We start from the raw sequence: 9,452 nt of genomic DNA on the forward strand, positions 1-9,452 counted from the left end.
CAATACTTTCAATACCTATTTTGTAATTTGTAATTCACTGGCCTGAACTACAATTCATGTAGCCTATTTTCTAACAGTTTAATTACAGTAGAATACATGTTTTTGGTATTTTCTAATACAAATARATACCTGCAAGTAGRCTGCTTAACTACAACATTCACGGTAACAGTAACACAATCTTTTTACTTGCTATATTCTTGTTTACCTTAGTTTAATACACTGACTATAATTCACTCTGGATAACAGCGTCTGCTAAATGACCAAAATGTAAATGTAATAAAAATGTAATTACATATTCACTGTTAGCAATTGCTCACAGTAAACATGTAATTATATATTTGGTGTTTTATATCACTTGCACTTGAGAAGAGAAACCGATAAACAGGATGGAAGTGGAGAGGGACTTGGCAGCTTTGTGCTTGAATTACAACTTTATTTACAGAGTTTGGCTTTGAAGAAAGAAATGACAGAGCGGGAAAGAGAGAGGGGGGAAAAGCGAGACAAAAATAAAGATAAAGACTCATCTCACACTCAGACACACTTTCTCTCTCTCTCTTGAAATGTGTTGATTTATTTGACAATTTAAAAACACAATTCAACTACACATCTGAAAACAATGTATTTAAAATCATTGCGGATAACAGACAAAAGTTGATCAACTTATTTCCATTGTGGTCCTCTTGTTTTGGCCGGCAGGAAATAAGTTGTTCAGCTTTTTTGTGTTGTCCTTGATGATCAGAGGTGAGGGGTGACTTACCTTGAGTTGCTGCAGGTCTTGATGTTGGACAAAGAAAAGTCTGGAAACTGGAGGCACACAGCTCACTAACCGTCCCCATCATTGCACTGTGTGTGTGTGGTCTGTGTGAGTTGAACTAGGTGTTGAAGCTAAGAGCCCCAATGTTCTTAGCGTCTCTCCTCTTTTCGCTGTCCTCTCTCTTCTTGTGTCTCTCTCTGTCCCTCCAGGCAGCCCCCCCTTCACGCATAAGTTTATGAATCACAAAAGTGAGGCATCCTCTCTAGGTTCAGCTTTCCAGACTCCAGTGCTCTCTCCCCTCCTCTGCCACACACTAACTGACTCTACAATTAGTACGTTCTCTTTTTCTGTCACTCCCCTTGCTCTCTCTCCTCTTCAATCTCATTCATTCACTTGACCTCTATATTTTTCAAGGTGCTGCTTACACACACTCTCCAGCACCCTCTCTCTCTAGCAGTTGCTGAGATATTCTTAGAGCTGATGACATATTAGACACACACACATGCAGACGCGCGTGCGCGCACACACACACACACCTGCTGCTCCACTCATACAAACTCATAAACATACCTCCTGTTTCACACCCACCCACACACACATCAGAATCCCCCACTCAGACCTGCTAGGCATCCAAGTCACACTATAGGTACTGCACACACACACACACACACATAATGGCTATATACAGCACTTACAATCATACATGTACCAGTGCCGGTCAGTGCCGTTTAAGATGAGGGAGGACAATTTGTTTTCCAATGAGCATGGCCTTATTTCTATTACAGCATATTGGATGACTCTCATTCATATTCCATGTACCCAGTTCAATGTAACAGCAATAGGTTTAGGCTCCTACATGATACTCAAATTTTCCCTATACCCATCTTGAGGTTGCTACAACCTAGCCTATGAATGAAAGTTTACAATGTAGGTGCACACAGGTCGAGAGAAAGATTTGAGGTGACTGACAGTGACACATGGACAGACAGTGACATTCAATACCGCCTTGCACACTCTTGCCTGCATCTAACAAGAGTTTCTATTGGACAAATCCAGGTATGTTTATCCCTGTTTTGTTCCGTTTGCTTCAATTTAAGATTWTTTTTTCAATAGAATCGGTGGAATGAATACTCCCCTGATCACATTTAAACACAGTTCACTTTCATAGCAGCCATGTTGTATTCCTTCTCGCATCTATGCGGTCTCCTCTCACCTCATCCCTTCGCTTGTGGACTTCAATGCARGACACATCAGCAGTATGTGACCAGGCGAAAACACCTCTCCAAGCCAAATCGCTACACACAGGCTACATCGTTGTCATTATATTAGCTAAAGTAACATCATAGTCAGCATAGATAATAGAACCAACGCGTTAGTAAACCTGCTACAATCATGCAGTAACATTAGTGGACAGTCAGTAAACAGTTACACCAATAAATTAAACTCAGCAAAAAAAGAAACGTCCCTTTTTCAGGACCTTGTCTTTCAAAGATAATTTGTAAAAATKAAAAAAAAAATCACAGATCTTCATTGTAAAGGGTTTAAACACTGTTTCCCATGCTTGTTCAATGAACCATAAACAATTCATGAACATGCACCTGTGGAACGGTTGTTAAGACACTAACAGCTTACAGACGGTAGGCAATGATGTTATGAAAACTTAGGACACTAAAGAGGCCGTTCTACTGACTCTGAAAAACACKAAAATAAATATGCCCAGGGTACCTGTTCATTTGCGTGAACGTGCCTTAGGCATGCTGCAAGGGGGCATGAGGGCTGCAGATGTGGCCAGGGCAATAAATTGCAAAGGGAGACAGGACGGACAGCTGATCTTTCTCGCAGTGGCAGACCACATGTAACAACACCTGCACAGGATCAGTACATCCGAACATCACACATGCGGGACAGGTACAGGATGGCAACAACAACTGCCCGAGTTACACCAGGAACGCACAATCCCTCATTCAGTGCTCAGACTGTCCACAATAGGCTGAGAGAGGCTGGACTGAGGGCTTGTAGGCCTGTTGTAAGGCAGATCCTCACCAGACATCACCGGCAACAACGTCGCCTATGGGCACAAACCCACCATCGCTGGACCAGACAGGACTGGCAAAAAGTGRTCTTCACTGACGAGTCGCGGTTTTGTCTCACCAGGGGTGATGTTCGGATTTCTGTTTATCATTGAAGGAATGAGCATTAACACTGAGGCCTGTACTCTGGAGCAGGATCGATTTGAAGGTGGAGGGTCCGTCACGGTCTGGGGCGGTGTGTCACAATATCATCGGACTAAGCTTGTTGTCATTGCATGCAATCTCAATGCTGTGCGTTACAGGCGAAAACACCTCCCTCATGTGGTACCCTTGTGGTACCCTTCCTGCAGGCTCATCCTGACATGACCCTCCAGCATGACAATGCTACCAGCCATACTGCTCGTTCTGTGRGTGATTTCCTGCAAGACAGGAATGTCAGTGTTCTGCCATGGCCAGCGAAGAGCCCAGATCTCAATCCCATTGACCACGTCTGGGACCTGTTGGATCGGAGGGTGAGGGCTAGGGCCATTACKCCCAGAAATGTCCAGGAACTTGCAGGTGCCTTGGTGGAAGAGTGGGGTAACATCTCACAGCAAGAACTGGCAAATCTGGTGCAGTCCATGAGGAGAAGATGCACTGCAGTACTTAATGCAGCTGGTGGCCACACCAGATACTGACTGTTACTTTTGATTTTGACCCCCGCTTTGTTCAGGGACACATTATTCCATTTCTGTTAGTCACATGTCTGTGGAACTCGATCAGTTTATGTCTCAGTTGTTGAATCTTGTTATGTTCCTACAAATATTTACACATGTTAAGTTGGGAAAAATAAACGCAGTTGACAGTGAGAGGACTGTTTCTTCTTTTGCTGAGTTTAGTAATACCAAAAGCTTACCTTGACTTGAAAGAGTTCCAGTGTTGTGTTGGAAAGTCATAGCCAGCTAGCTAACTTAGCATCCCTCTGTTTGAGCAGGGTGTTTCAGCAGGCTAAAGTAGCGAGCTGCATTTGCTAGCTAAGTAAGAGAAACTGAAAGTGAAAAAACATTACGTAATAACTCTCTCTATTTCTCTCTTGCTTCTCTTTCATTTTGGAAGAAATTAAATRGTTCAAAACTGTTAAACRATTGTCTTTCTCTCTCTTTGAGTCAACTACTTACCACATTTTATACACTGCAGTGCTAGCTAGCTGTAGCTTATGCCTTCAGTACTAGATTAATTATCTGATCCTTTGATTGGGTGGACAAAATGTCAGTTCATGCTGAAAGAGCTCTTCCTCCGGAAGTTGTCATAATTACTGTGTAAGTCTATGGAATGGGGTGAGAACAATGAGCCTCCTAGGTTTTGTATTGAAGTCAATGTACGCAGAGGAGGATGGAAGATAGCTGTCCTCTGGCTACACCATGGTGCTACTCTACAGACTGCTGTTGAGGTTACTGTAGACCTTCTTTACAAAATAGTGTGTTTTAATCAGTTATTTAGTGACATGGTTATATTTAGTATAGTTMTATCTAAAAAGGATAACTATTTTTATGAAATTCATTGAGGAGGATGGTCCTCCCCTTCCTCCTCTGAAGAGCCTCCACTGACATGTACCATCAAGGATACGAGGCCAGAACACACACACACTCACAATTCTTTCCTTCTCTCTGTCTGTATGCCCAACACCCTTCTTCCTTCCTCTCTTTCTTTCTTTTTATCGCTCTCTTGCTATCTCCTAGTAGCATTCCCACCAACAACACCCTTTATAATGGGTTCACTTTTTACTAGTGTACTGTCTTCTGCCCTCCCCTCCTCTTTGTTGTATCATTCACTCCCTCTTTCTTTTCCCTTTGCTCAATCTTCTTTCACATATTCTCTTCTCTCCTCCTCTTCTCTCTCTCCTCTCTGTTCTTCTTCTCTCCTTTCCCATTCAAATTATTTCTGAAATATCCAGTGTAGTTCCTTTGTGGCTGCCTTCAACCTGTCTCAACCACTTCCCTCCTCTACCCCAACCTTGACTGCCCCTGACCTCAAACAACTAGCACTCTCCTTGGCCCCTACAGGCCTAAGGCTCTAGGTTTCATCTCTAGAGAGCCAACTTCTGAAAATGAGTAGTTTGAGATAGAGGGAGAAAAGAAAAAGACACACATACACACTTATGTATGGAGGACCTACTTGGAAAGGCCTCGATCTAATTTTCAAAGTAAATGTATTTTCTATCGCCAATCAAAAGCCTGAATTATTTTACTTTCAAGGACAAAGTGATGCTTCAACTAAGAACAAGTCATAATGTCTGAAGAATAGAGTCTGTGACTTTGTCCCCTTCCCAAGCCACACATACTGTATATACCACACACACACACATTAACCCACATGCACACACGCGCACACACGCAAAACAAACAACKATAGAGCCAGGCCGGTATTCAATCAGATCATACTTTGTTGGCTATGCACCTTTAAAAGGCAATGCTCCCACATTCACGAAGAACACTTTCACGGTGCTGCATATGTCGTCTCAATCAGAAATTTCCCTTTAAAGAAGTCGTCCAGTAATTTTCCTTACATTTACTGTTGAAAAGCGGCATCCCAAGTATAAATACAGTAAAGTACACACCAGAGGAGCCTGGTGGGAGGAGCTATAGGAGGACAGGCTCGTTGTAATGGCTGGAATGGAATCAATGGAACGGAGTCAAACACACTTTTTCCATATGTTAGGTGTGATTGGTACCATTCCTTTTATTCTATTCCAGCCATCACAATGAGCTGGTCCTGCTATAGCTCGGCCTACCAGCCTCCTCTAGTACACACACTAAAAGCGTAAAAAAATACATTTTGAGAAAAAAGCTATTCCTCATTATGATTTTGAGTAAAAAGCTCTTCCTCGCTGTGTGGTCACGTGGGTCGTGTAAGCCAGGCTAGATCTAAAGAGCCCTGGTGGGAAATTGAACAGAACATTTTTAACTGTGTCAAAAGAACAAAGCACAGTTACCACTGGCCTGGTCCTGGTCACCTGTTTCAATTAGGTATCTCATTATCAAAAATGAGATAGAGATGTTTCTACTATAAAATGCAGTATGTGGTCCAGGGAGTGAACACAACCTCTCTCTCTTCCTCCCTCTCTCTAGCTCACCATCCATCCACCCCAAACACTTCTCACAAATTAATCAAACATGGTTGTCATGCCAACCAACACAGCTAAAAGGGAGAGGTGAGAGGAAGAGGAAGAAAAAATATAGAAACCGCCAGACACAATGTGTTGCGTTTTTCTGTTCTTTGTCTAAAATMAGAGAAAGATCAAATGTTTTCTCCTGCTAAAAGCAGTTGCACGCAGATGGTTGGGGTTTGTGCGTGTGTCAGGGCCGGCATTATGGGCGGGGCCTAGGGAGCCTGGCCCGCCCTACCCGTACCTCCATGCCACTCTAAATAAAATATTTAAATATTGCGCGTCTCGGTCAAATTTGAGACGCGCACCAACAGAAAGATGCATCAATCTCAGATAAAGCATTTAAAGTGAGCGCAACAGCGCCCCTGTGTCTCCTTACGAMTAGACCATGTATCTGATGCTGTCTGTACAAAAGGAGTATGGCATGTCATACTTTTTCTGGCCGAACAGCGTCAGATGCATGGGCTAGATATAGTCAGACAGAGAGGCGCTGTTTCGCTCGCTAGTTCCAGCAGAGAGGAGGCGAAACGAGATGAGTCACTCTCGCCAAAATGTGTCCTGAANGCCCTACCCGTACCTCCATGCCACTCTAAATAAAATATTTAAATATTGCGCGTCTCGGTCAAATTTGAGACGCGCACCAACAGAAAGATGCATCAATCTCAGATAAAGCATTTAAAGTGAGCGCAACAGCGCCCCTGTGTCTCCTTACGATTAGACCATGTATCTGATGCTGTCTGTACAAAAGGAGTATGGCATGTCATACTTTTTCTGGCCGAACAGCGTCAGATGCATGGGCTAGATATAGTCAGACAGAGAGGCGCTGTTTCGCTCGCTAGTTCCAGCAGAGAGGAGGCGAAACGAGATGAGTCACTCTCGCCAAAATGTGTCCTGAATAAACCCAATGTGTTTCTATGGGCATAATATGCCTGCATTCCCACCTTTGGGACAACGACACGCATTGTTAGGGTGGAGACATGAGCATCTCGTCATTATATACACTGTTCAGATGCTGTCTTCCCKTAAAGTAAATTGATGTTTTGCCAAAATTATATAATTACTACTGTCTAAATAAAATACTTTACCAGAGAGCTTGACTTAGCCACAGAGGATCATTAGCTTATTTATTTTTTTAAATAGCAGTGGATTGTTTCAAATCACAAGTGCATAGTCCTAGGGCTAGAGGCGTCACTACCGGCCGTGATTGGGAGTCCCATAGGGCGACGCAAATTGGCCCAGGGTCGTCCGGGTTAGGTTTGGCCGGGGTAGGCCGTCATTGTAAATAAGAATTTGTTCTTAACTGACTTGCCTAGTTAAATAAAGGTACAATAAAAATGCCTATTTGGGCAGCGTGGGTAGCAATAGGCCTAGATGGTTACTGAGTTGRGGCTGTCAGTGAAAAGCATCTATGTGTGAAGATAATGTGTCTTGAGTATATTTTAAAATGTTGAGACAAGAAGAAGGGGAGGGGTGTGTGGCAAATGTCCAGAATGTGCTCCGCTGTCTCCTGCCAACCCTTGCACACTCATTGTGTCATTGTGTGAATTGTTTGCCCTTTGACTGTTTTGTACATTTTTATYAATTCCCCAAAAATAACCAGTAGGCCTACTAAATATACCGTTAATCGCCGTCATTTGGTTAAATTAATTTATGTTAATGCTTGTATTACAGTCATTTACCATTCTCATTCTCAGAGTGGAAACGTTGTATGCAGAGTTCACAACCTGCTACACGTGTMAGAAACAACTTTGGTTTATTTCATAACCATCATTTGGGAGTTTTGTCAATGTTTTAATTGTCTTTTGTTTGGAGTGCTCCATGTGAGCTGTGATCATGTGTGTGGTTTTTCTGTCCTGATAACTTTGATGGAGCGTGCCGCTCGAACACACCAACCTGTTGAATTGATATAATGTTGCACTCCACTAGAGATAGCTCAAGTCAAGACAGATCAAATGGGAGGCAGACAGGCGGAGTAGAGACATTAATGCAATTGAAAGAACCTGCATTTTCATCAGGATACTTTCTACTGTTTTTATTTGTCGGCTTTAGGTCTATGTGTTTTACTTAGTTAGTTGCATACGCTGCATTGGCCTTGCAAAAGTATACATCCACCTTGGCGTTTTTCCTATTTTGTTGCATTACAACCTGTAATTTAAATAGATTTTTATTCAGATTTCAGGTAATGGACATACACAAAATAGTCCAAATCGGTGAAGTTAAAATATAAAAAATAACTTGTTTTTAAAAATTATTCAAAATAAAAACAGGAAAAGTTGTGTGTGCATATGTCACGATRGTTATAATGAGTGGACCAAAGCGCAGCGTGATCTGGGTTCCACATCTTTTTATTACTAGGTGAAACTCACAGCAAAACAAAAACAATAAATCTCTAACCGAAATGTGACGCTAACAATAGTGCTAACAGGCAACTATACATAGTCAAGATCCCACAAAGCACAATGGGGTAATGGCTGCCTAAATATGATCCCCAATCAGAGACAATGATAAACAGCTGCCTCTAAAGATTGCTGTACACCAGCGGAACTCATCCAGCTTGAAGGATGTGCTTTGTGGCTAGATGTGCCAAGCTTATAGAGACATACCCCAAGAGACTTGCAGCTGTAATTGCTGCAAAAGGTGGCTCTACAAAGTATTGGCTTTGGGGGGTGAATAGTTAATCATAACAGACACGCAGATAGGTGGAAATTGTAGGATAAATTGTAAGCTTGCCCAAATTTGAAACTCACAAGTTGCCTATGGTCTTTATTATAATACCCATTAACAAAATGTTCACGTGCACACAGGAGGTCCCGTGAAAGAAATGGGTCCTCCTATAGAAATCAAATGCCCCTCCAACTGAGGGATGCCATCCTTGGTGTGTGTGTGTGTGTGTGTGTGTGTGTCTGTGATTACCTGTCTGTGATTACCTGTGTGTGTTTTACCTGTGTGCATTGCAGATGTGTGTTGCTGATCAAATCATACTATGACTATACGGAYGTTTACATACACTTAGGTTGGAGTCATTAAAACCCGTTTTTCAACCACTCCACAAATTTCTTGTTAACAAACCATAGTTTTGGCAAGTCGGTTASGACKTCAACTTTGTGCATGACACAAGTCATTTTTCCAACAATTTTTCCAGACAAATTATTTCACTTATAATTCACTGTATCACAATTCCAGTGGGTAAGAAATGTACATACACTAACTTGACTTTAAAGTCATTTAAACAGCTTGGAAAATTCCAGAAAATGTAATGGCTTTAGAAGCTTCTGATAGGCTAATTGACATCATTTGAGTCAATTGGAGGTGTACCTGTGGATGTATTTCAAGGCCTACCTTCAAACTCAGTGCCTCTTTGCTTGACATCATGGGGAAATCAAAAGAAATCAGCCAAGAATTGTAGACCTCCACAAGTCTGGTTCATCTTTGGGAGCAATTTCCAAATGCCTGAAGGTACCACGTTCATRTGTACAAACAATAGTACGCAAGTATAAACACCATGGGACCACGCAGCCATCAT

At 42.3% G+C, this 9,452-nt stretch overlaps 1 pseudogene; it reads right to left on the reverse strand.

Annotated features, from left to right (window-relative positions):
• LOC111977432 (cytohesin-1-like) overlaps window positions 1-1,099 on the reverse strand; it is a 75,183-nt pseudogene extending 74,084 nt beyond the window's left edge.
• Window positions 1,100-9,452: the final 8,353 nt, after the last annotated feature.

This window comes from Salvelinus sp. IW2-2015, linkage group LG18 (assembly GCF_002910315.2).
Source record: "Salvelinus sp. IW2-2015 linkage group LG18, ASM291031v2, whole genome shotgun sequence".
NCBI lineage: Eukaryota > Metazoa > Chordata > Actinopteri > Salmoniformes > Salmonidae > Salvelinus > Salvelinus sp. IW2-2015.